This window comes from Anopheles arabiensis, chromosome 2 (assembly GCF_016920715.1).
Source record: "Anopheles arabiensis isolate DONGOLA chromosome 2, AaraD3, whole genome shotgun sequence".
Taxonomy (NCBI): Eukaryota; Metazoa; Arthropoda; class Insecta; order Diptera; family Culicidae; genus Anopheles; species Anopheles arabiensis.
In genome coordinates this window covers 12069580-12080182 of record NC_053517.1, presented here as the reverse complement: position 1 = coordinate 12080182, position 10603 = coordinate 12069580, and the positions used below count along the sequence as shown (strand labels likewise).

General features: G+C 44.3%; 1 protein-coding gene across 2 annotated transcripts in view; it reads right to left on the bottom strand.

Annotated features, from left to right (window-relative positions):
• Positions 1–10603, bottom strand: part of LOC120895091 (nephrin-like) — an 82581-nt gene that overhangs the window by 41059 nt on the left and 30919 nt on the right. The window lies entirely within an intron of this gene.

Below are 10603 nucleotides of genomic sequence, written 5' to 3'. Positions count from 1 at the left end.
TTTGGATTAACCGATGTTGATAAGCCGTCCGATGTTATGCTGGACGCGGAAGTACCGGTCGTAGATCTGTGGAGCTGCCTGGAGAGCAACCGTGCTGCGTTCGGGAAGCATCTTGCCCGCACAATGCTTTGCGCCGGGGGACGAGATGGTGTTGGGCCATGCAATGGTGACAGCGGGGGAGGATTGTTCCTTGAGATTGGAGGCGTGTGGTACGTCCGTGGCATTGTGTCATTTGCTCCCAACTTGGACGGTGTCCTGAAGTGTGATTCTACCCAGTACACGGTGTTCACGAATGTGGCAAAGTATTTAGACTGGATAGCGGAGGCTGACGGGAATGGTACACTGGTAAGTCCGATGCGAAGAAAGAATAAACCAGCTACGGAACAGGGCATGGTTAACTCCGCTGGATGTGGAAAAGAATCGGTTGAACTCGTCCGAGAGCGAACGGATACAAACAGTTTCATCTTTCCTTGGGCTACGACGATCGAGTTTGTGGGCATCGACTACAGGCGACAGAATGAGTGCCTTGCCTATTTGATTACCGAGTGGCATCTGCTAACATCGGCCACGTGCGTACAAGAAGTACAGGAAAACGAGCAAGAGTAAGTGACTCCAGAGATGCAACGCCATCGCTACCGTGATATAATGTAACCAATTCCTTTTAATTTTAGGATTTTTATACGACTTGGAGGCTTTAACAGGTCAGAACTGCCGAAACAACAGATCCGTTACGTGGAGAAAGTGATCGTGCACAGCAAATACAGTAAACAGAGTTATCAGAATGACATAGCTATCTTAAAACTACGTAAAAAGGCCATCATATACGATGGCACTGTGAATCCAATATGCTTACCGCATGGACCTCATATTCAAAATGATACGGTACTTTCCTTATTTGGAAGAAAAAAGTTCTTCACAAACCTGGAACATTGGAGGGTTCGTGTAGTGGACAATGAGTTTTGTCACAAGAAGGTTGTTCTTCCTACAAAAGAGGCATTTTCAATAGATGATAGTGTTATTTGTGCGCAATTAGTGGAGCCTGAAAAGAATCGCAATGCCCTAACAAGGCTTCCAGCGCTACTGGACAAGAGTAAAGAAAGTGGTGCAAACTTATTGATAGGCTTTCTGTTAAACGAGTCGTTGCAATTTTCGAACAACGAAACGTTCCTAGAGTTTGTAAATGTGGGTCATTATTATGATTGGATAGTTCAGAATTTGTAACAATAACAATACAGGGTCTTAGTGCCGGATATGATTAAAACAGAGTTAACGTGTTTCCCAGCATAGCATTTAATTTGTATTTTCTTAAAACAAAATATTGCTCCCAATTACCTGCGCAATCAACTTCGAAAGCTGAATCGATCAGAAATTAATACAGTGACCAAACCGTACCACACCAGACGGCATACGGCATTGAGTGTAGTTTTACCGCTCACAGCTTGTATTTCACCATCCACTTTTGTACGACGTGCATCGATGAATGGAACAACAAAAATGCACCAATGAAGGCTTGTTTTTATTGAATTTTGTTGAGTTACCTTCAACAAAGGAGAGCAAAAACCACCGAAAGTTTATTAAATAAAATTAAATAATTCCAACAGTGCAATACCGGTTTGCTCTTCAGCAATCCAAAGCAACCTCTTTCACGGCCGTTACGTTTGGTTTGAGATTTATTTTTGCGATTCAGATAAAACATGAATATCGTTTAAAAGTTGTGTGTACTTCGGCTATCTGATGTTTGCATAAGAGCTTTACAATAATCTAAATGCAAGACCTGTCCGTTCTGGAATTTCGTTCTATAAGTTTAAACTGTCTCGGAAGATTTCACGAATAATTTCGGACAGGAATATAGATATATCTAGACGATACGATACTATGTAAAAAAACGTAATGCTCAGAAAAGCACTCAAAACGTGTTTTCAATCAACGAAAGCCTGAATATGACTTGTAATGAAAAATAGAGCTGGGGTTTGGATGTGGATAAGAGCACCGATACGGATCTTGATACAGGTCTACCTCGGTAAAGGTACGATTTTCCAGTAAAAATAATTCTCCCCACCCAGTGTACCATACTGTTCGTGTTTGGCCTAATTTAACGTACTCAAACCAACCCGCTCCCTGCAAAGCTCATGTGCTAGAAACAATCAGAGCTGCCTCTTTGTTGTGGTTTTGATACATTAAGAAATCTGCATACTGTGCCGGACGGTGGTGGTGTTTATTCAAGCAACGAACAGCATTCCACTGCAAACGGCACCGCTTCTTGCTACACTAGTAGAACCATTTGCGACCATTGAATAATCGATGAATATGCTTTGCCAAAATTATTCACCACAGCCAAAGAAAAACACACACAGGAGACTATTATTAGCATATTACTGGCGGCCCCTTTTGCGCTTGCCGGGTTGAAGAAGCAGCGTGCCTACCTTGCTGCCGTAGATAAGCATTTGGCCCCGGAACGCAAGCGGCTCAGTAAGTTGTTTCCTGCAGCAACTGTAAGGGAATTGTTGTTTGTTTGTGATTGGTTGGGATGGGGCAGAAAAAAAGAATTTTCCACCCCAGGACCAGTTCCCTTGGGATCGTATCAATTCGGATTTGAAAGGGGGATTGGTAAAGCTTAGAACACGAAAACGGATGAAAGATTTTCCCCTACGTTGTTATAGTAGTAGTGTGGGTGATGGTAGGTGGTTTCTTGGAAGGGATGTGAGCTTTTTTCTCGTTCGTTTCCACCTTCTCCGGTTGGTTTTGTGGTTGTTCTGTGTGCAAAGGAAAGCTGCTGAATGGACGCACTCGTATGTTGTACGCTGGCACCATTGTATCTGCCGTTAGCGCAGGTACGATACGGGCGATTCGGAGGTGTCGGTCGTGGTGGGAAGCAGACGGATGGTGACACTGGCGGGGAGGGGGTGCGAGGGTCACAGGTATTTGAATTGGAAATGAGGTATTAATGTTTTTCTATGCTAATGCAAGGAAAACATGTGGAAAGTTATCACAATATGGTGTGCCCCGTACGGATGACACATTCATGCTGCGTGTGTGGAGGCGGGAAGATGGCAAAGGAAGCTTTATTTTCGGTAGTTTTCCCTTTGCCTTGGCAGTGCGGTGGAAGAGCGTTGTTCGTTTTTTGGGACTTTGTTCCGCGCTGGGTAGCGTATCAAGTGGAGCTGACAAAATCGATTGCAAAGCATCTTATTGAAACGGGGTTTCTATTTTTAGTGCGTTGAGCTTTTCGAAGCTTATGCAGTATGGGAAAATGGAGAAATATTCAATGATGAACTAAGCATGAACTCCCGTAAGTCTGTGATTCCATTATTATCTTGTGTTAAGTTCAACAATGCAAAAACATGATTGTGTGCAACATTTTGGAACAATTCCGAGTTAAACATGTATGCAAAAATGTTGTAAAAACACATCCCAAGACGACATCAAAAGACGACAAAGAAACCCCTGTCGCGTTGCCTTTGTAACGGAAAGCCTTTCACGGAAACGCTTTTTGAAAAGATTAATAACGCCCCATTTCAGCAGCGGCTCTTGTTTGGCGGAACAGACCTTATAGCCATGCACCACCACCACCACCACACAGATATGTGATTTTCCAGCACAATTGGCAAATATTGACGCGCTCTTGCCAGTGAAGCATATGCTTTCCTTTCTGACTAGTATGACAAATTGTGTTCCCACCAGGCCACCCCCTCTAACTACTGTGTGTGTGTGAGAGAGAATGAGAGGGCAGCAGCTCATTTCGTGTGCGCACCGAGAAGGTGCGTGTAAAATATTACCACCAATTTGGTAGTCTTTCACCCTCCTGTCGGGTTTCCTCTTCCTTATTATGTGTGACGGATTATGTACCGCTTTCTTGAAGCACTTTGAAGCGTTTTTCTTCGTTTAAATGGGAGGGTAAGTGTTATTACGGTTTGCGCCTCTCAACCTGGAGCAAAATCACTCAAGTGGGTCTCGGTGTGAAAGTCTTTGCTAAAGGAAAGGCACGTCCTTCGTCTTTCACGACAGGCAGCAGCAAGAAGCTGCTAACCGAATCCAGGAACTCCCCAGGAACTTTTGCTAACTCTTCTGCCTGCCCGCGTTACGCTTAGCCGCGCAAAGCTGGGCGTAACACCGGGAGTAGTCAAAAATTGGAAGCGGAAAAGCGAATTTTCTTATTGGCGTGTGACGCCGCTCTCACGGGCCCGACACACCCGAATTACTTTCGGATCGTCGAGCTGAAAGCAAACGGAAGGCTAACTTCCGGGTATAGCGACCTCCGGGGCCTTTTCTGGTGGTTTTGGGAGTGCTTCTTTCTTTTTCTGCTTGTTGTCGTCGCAAAATGGGAACGGTTTTTTTTTTCGTGGCACAATTCATCATTTTTTCTTTGCCCTAGCTCAAGCTCACGTCCGTGCGTGCTGTGTGCGGTTCGGTTTCACCTGTGCGAGGTTTGTAGTTGGTGCATTATTTATTTCAACGAATAAAGGATTTATTTCCACTGTTTCTATTCATGTCGCAGATCCTGTTAGGAAGCGACCGAACAAAAAAAAATGAAGGTAGGATTTTGAATGTTTTCTATCCGAAAGAGCGGTTTGGTTTTGCTTTGTTTGCCTCTCTCATATTGCCCCCAAACATTGGCACACAACATAGTGTAACGAACTTTGCACTGCAAATAGCAGAATGCCACTAACAATGCGAAACAAAGCCAGAAAGAGAGCTACACACACGATAACACGTATGACAAAAACTTCACAAAAACGCCACGGCCCCAAAAACAGGGAACTCTCATGGGTCGACCTTTCGCAAATCAGCACCCAAATGAAGGTAAATAGACATTTGGGGAAGAAATTGGGACCGTGAGTGAGCGTTGGTTCGCCGGCTTGATGCTGCTTGCTTTCGCTGCCACGTGTGCAGTGGAACCAGCGAACGAACGAGTTGAATGTGTGGAAAAAGCAATAAATTTTCCCTTTTCGTAACCACACTCGCTTTGTGCTATTTGCCGTAGGGTTTTGGGCTGAGGGTTTTTAGTATTTATTTTTTTTTTGATGAAATTGATGGGTACGGTTTTGTTCTTTCTCTCTTTCTTTCTCTCTCTCTTTTTTTTTCTCTCTCTCTCTCTCTCTCTCTTACTGGAGGGAAGGATAGAGAGACCGGAAAGAGACCGGTGAGTTATTGCCATAAGATTGACGTAGGGTACGTGAGCCCTACTAAGCCAAGCGAAAGAAAAGCTCCGTGTGGACGTGAGTGGAAAATGTTACTTGTAAAACCTTGAAATGGTTGAAAGTGAAAACGTTCAGCCGCGAACGAAAGGGAAAAGGCGCTTTTGCAGTGCAGTTAAAGGTTTGGAATCGTTTTCCATTCTTTTTTTTACATCACGTTGGTAGACCTGCTGCTAACCGGTGTGCCAGCGGGCCATTCGGGGAACAATGCCTGATGAACACACTAATTGCGCACATTATGTATGGAAATTTAGTGTGCAAAAAAGTAAATGAACAGACAACAGGCTTCTTCTTTTTTCGTTTTGCCAGAGAGCATAATTTAATTAAAATCCCTTTTTGGAATCGTTTTCAAAACCTAGAACCCACCCTTTTATCGTGTGCAGGGAGCGTTTTCAGTTCGGTTTGTTCTGTTGAGCGAGTGGTGCCGGTGGATGAACCTTGGGCATGGCATTATGGCTTTTAATTAGAAACATTAGTTTAGTTGTTTTCGTTTTACGCACCATGCCCAATGGGCAAAAGCGTTATGGTTTGTCCTACGTTTTTGTGAGCCGTTTCTAGGATTTTTCTTATTTAGAAGTTTAAAAAAAAACAATGCCGTAAGGATGGTAATGGTTTATGGTTTTGGTTCTTTTTTTTAATTCTGGGTTTTTTTTAATGTAAAATTTGACTTTTTGGGAAGGGGCAAATGGAAGTACGCATCCTGAGGCAAGGTAAAACGGTTAACTTGATCATACGGCGAAGGACTTTTAAGCGTAAAAAACGTAAGCAGACTGGAAAAAGGACTTTGAAGGCAACGAACAGCAGAAAACTCCCTCCCCAACCCTAGACGAATGGGCGTATGGGAGTAATACAACACAATGGGAGTAATACAACACACGCTTTAAATAATATTTGCATTCATAAAGCAATTCGATGCTCCTGCATCTTTAAAGAAAAACCCCACAATTTGATGTTTTAAAAATAAATGCACAGCATAATGGAAATCGACCGACAATTAAGCCCCATTCATATTTTACACCAACCCCGTCGCTGAATGAGCGATTCAAAGATCAACACCCGGCTGTTTTTCAAGTGCCGCTGTGTTTGTTTCACGGCTTTTCCGTCCATATGCTTGTTGTCCATGGTGTGGTGAGTGGAATTGATTGACTTTTTGTTCGTTTGTTTCCCGGACTGCTGCTGCTTCTGATGCTGCCCGCTGCTTTTGTTTCTGTTCAATCAACCCGGCAACCGCCTGGACGCGCATCAACACCATCGTTAATCGGGCACTGTGTTTGACCTCGGTGCGACGGGTACGAAAGTATGAAAACACGTACGAACTACATAATATACCATATTTCCCCGCACTCGTCTCTCGAGCAAGGCAAAACATGTTGTAAAACAAGCGCACCGAGCACCGAGGGTGGGTGAGCGTATCGCGTTCGCAAAAACATTGCTTCCTGTGCTAATAATGGTATTGCATTCAGGCATAATTGTTTCAAATAATGCTTTATGTTTGGGAACAAAACGTACACACCCACAAACAAATACACCGAACCAGAGGGGGGGATTTCCTTGCAATTGACGGATAAGGAAAACTCGCTGTAAGGTTGTGGCGGTGAAACAAAAGGCACACAGCATTTCACTGACCGCCATGATGGCTCTTGGTTTTTGCCCATCAAATGGAAGGTGGTGCAGTTTCCACTTCCACGTACGAGGATACGACACAATGAACGGAAACCATGAGTTCATGAGCTCATGCTGCTCGGAAAGCATAAAGCCTGCACGTGTAATGATTGATAGGGCCTGTGTAACAGGGTAATGTGTACCGTCGGAAACGGGGCTTTTTGGTGTGTTAAATATTACATGCGTACGCTAATTAAATTGAGGTTTCAAAATAATGTGCAAATTGAAATAATACCCTGCCGGCGGGCATGTACCAAGGAGATGCCACGCCCTTACAAAAAGGTTGCCCCGAATTGTTTGGGGTTGATGCTTTTGTGCCTTTACCAACGGTAAAGCTTTTCACTTAAAATAAATCCCAAACATACTTCAATGTTGGGCTTATGTTGCCCGTTACAACATCAAACCAATGCGTTTAATAATTTGTTTAATTTAATTCATTTTTCATATCCAAAATTAAATAGTAAGTAGAACAAAACGACTGTAAACACTCAGTGAAAAGATATCAATTTCCCCCAATCTTGCCGAACCTGAAATATACTACTTTGTTTCCAATTTGGCCAGTTTTTTGGACACTGTGTCTCCAATTCGATACATTATGCTTGAGGCCACAAAGCGTTGGCCCATTAGCACAACCTTCATTGCATAATTTACGTGCCATTTAAACATATATTTTGAACATTTCCTTCCCCCACCATTCGAACCAAACCGCGAAAATCCTCGCAAAGCAAAACCCGTGAGGCTACACCCGTAACAATTGAAAATGAAAATTATTCCAGTGAAACATGTACGGGGATAAATCGACAAATAAGCGGCAACCATATGGAGCGTATTGACACGACAATCTACCCTTGTACAACTCGACCACCCACGGAAACACCGCAAGTCTTTGCTTTACACACCATTAGAGGAATGATGAATAGATTCGTTTCGGGTGGAATACAAGTAAAAAACAAACAAAAAATGCTGCCAGACCCGAGCTGTGGGGCTGTAATGTAATGAGGAAAGCTTCGCGAAATCGTTGCCCTGGGAGGTTGCCCAGCACAGCTCGCCGTCTCCGCGGGTTCGAATACAATCTCGAGAAATGAATGCGAAGCATGTGTGTATGTTTTTGGTTGCGGTTTTGGCTACATACATACGCGTATGGGGAGGGAAAAACATATTCTTTACCGGCTGCACCTTTCGGTGGTAAAGCATTTCCCCTATAATGAAACAAATTCCAACGAAATCGTTTATTTACATGCCACTTGTGAGCGCTGCTGGTGGTGTACCGCAGTTCTCCGAAGGGACACACCGGATTGAAAGGGTTTTTTTTGACATTCTACAATCCAGGACCACTCCAGGACACGGACATTGAGTTTTGGAATGGTAGGTTACCTTCTTCGCGATGGAAACTGCTCCCTCTCCTTCTCGTTCAATGATAAACGAAGGCATTTGCAAACAGAGAATGTACGCGCAGAAGAGATTGTGCTGTGCGCGTTTCTTTGTTAGCCGTAACCCGTTTTATGCTTGGCATTAAAAAACAAAAGCGTGCCTCTACATTCCAATTTCCCTTTTGAATGGATGGGAAAATATCACGAAAAACGATACTCCACCACCGATAGCACCCAAAGCACCCCTGAGGAGGAGTCGTTTTCTTTTACGGAAAAGAACAATGATAAACTCTACGCTATGTTGGCTATTATTTCGGGCCGGCGTTTTTGTACCCTTTGGCAGAGCAATGTTTCCGGATTTTCCATCCAGAACCGGGAAAGGTATTCCGAAACAATAAAAGCTAAAATTAATTTAACCCTTTTTTAATCGCTCTTACTTGCTTTTCCGTTCCACGCCAACCACCGGCGCTTCAAGGTTTTTTGTGTGTGTTAGCTGCAATCAGATCTTCTTTTGTATTGCCAAAGAAACATTACCATACAGACGAACGGCCACCAAGCGTCAGAAAGTCAACCAAACGGGGATAGGCGTTAGAGGACAGACGAGGGTTAAATATTCCATTAGTTTCTGGTGGGAAAGAAATCGCACGACCCAGAACGTGCCACGAAAACGAGACAGGAAACAGGCGGCAGAAGCGGACGGGGGGACCATGTTAATAAAAGTTTAATTTCTCCAGTCCATAGATCCATCCCTCACCGATGCCGGAGCGGTGCCTATTGAAGGTAATTGTAATGTTAGCCCTCGGGTAGAAGGACGCAAGCCAACTCCAAGAAAGCAAAGGGCATTTATTAACTCGATCTATATTGCACGCCGCGCGAATGGTTTCGCTCTTTGGCTAATGTTTCATTCATCGTCCTTGATTTCCTCGTATTCTTGCATTAAACAGAAGCCCGTCTCTTCTAGCGAGCAGAAAACTAGACAAAACGAGTGGAAATCGCCTGCCTATTTCCACACCTGCTGCCAGCAGCAAAGGAAGAGATCGGTGGTTGGCGTAGGATCGCAAGCGACTGCCTACGCGATAAGTGCGTAAAGTGAGCGCGCCTTTGGTACCGATGAACCGTACCGGCGTACGTCTCCTTGTCTGACGGTTGAATACGATCCACCCCTAGCTAGTAGCTGAGGACGGTCGAGTGGGGCAACCGGAACCCCCTAGGATGAGGGAATGAAAATTAAGAAAAGAAAAAGAATGGAAAATGGTGCTCACTTCGGTGCGTCCTGCTTGGGTGCGCGTGGTGTATTTCGCAACTGATTGCTGCTCATCGTCCTGCCGGGCGATTACGGTTCGTATCGCGTAACGGAAGCAAAAATGGTAATCCAAGTACAAGAGCTTGCCAAACGAAGTTACTTTGCCGAGTGAGTGGACGTAGAAAGGACGCTAAAGCTCCTTCCTAACGTGTGCTTTTCCGAGCCAGGGAGTGTTTTATTTTATTAAGCACATTCTTTCTCTCTGTCTCCTTTTCGTGTGCGCTGCGGAGCAAATGAAGAAATCGGTCTCGGCTCAGGTTCATCCCCCAAACGCCAGAGTGTTGGCTTCTCGGTGGAAAAGATATAACACAAAAAAAGGCAACGGCACATATCGTTTTACTCGCAGCAAACCGCTCGACTAACTGGCAGATCCTTTTCGGGCTTTTAGGGTTACTGATGAGTTACTAACAGGTACGATGGGGATACGATTTCCTTTTTTTTTGTTATATGCCCACAGACACACACAGCGGGGATTTGGCGAAGCAGAGCAGAGCGCAAATGCGTGGAAAAATGAGACACAACGGTCGATTGGAGCGCGGGAATGGAAAACCATTATCTTTATGCGGCGGAACACAAAAAACAACTACCGGAAAATTGAATTTCACCCCCTGCCCCCCCCCTCCCCCATCCTGCCCGGAGCAGTATTTACGAGAGCGATAAATAGATATGTTCGTACTCAATTCTCAATCTCGATGCGGCGGATGAGCCAGGTTGAAGATACCGTGCAGGAGTGAAACAGGGAGAGAGAGCGAGAGAGAGAGAGAGAGAGAGAGTGAGAGCAATCTACGCTTGGTTGTTTGACTATATTGACTATCCGCTGGCGGAAAGCTTGGCCAGTGTGTGTGCGTAATAGAACATTACACAAGAAACAAACGGTTGTCCGTCCGCTTGGATGTATTGCTAGAGCATCAATTCCAACTCATTGTGAAGCTTTTTGTTGCAAGGTTTGTAAAGCAAAACAACATTTCAATTACATGATCACTTCATAGCCCCTTTCTGCTGGAAACAATGAAGTGAATTTAAATCCTCTAATAGGACGAAAGACATAGAAACCATAATCCTCTTGCATAGAA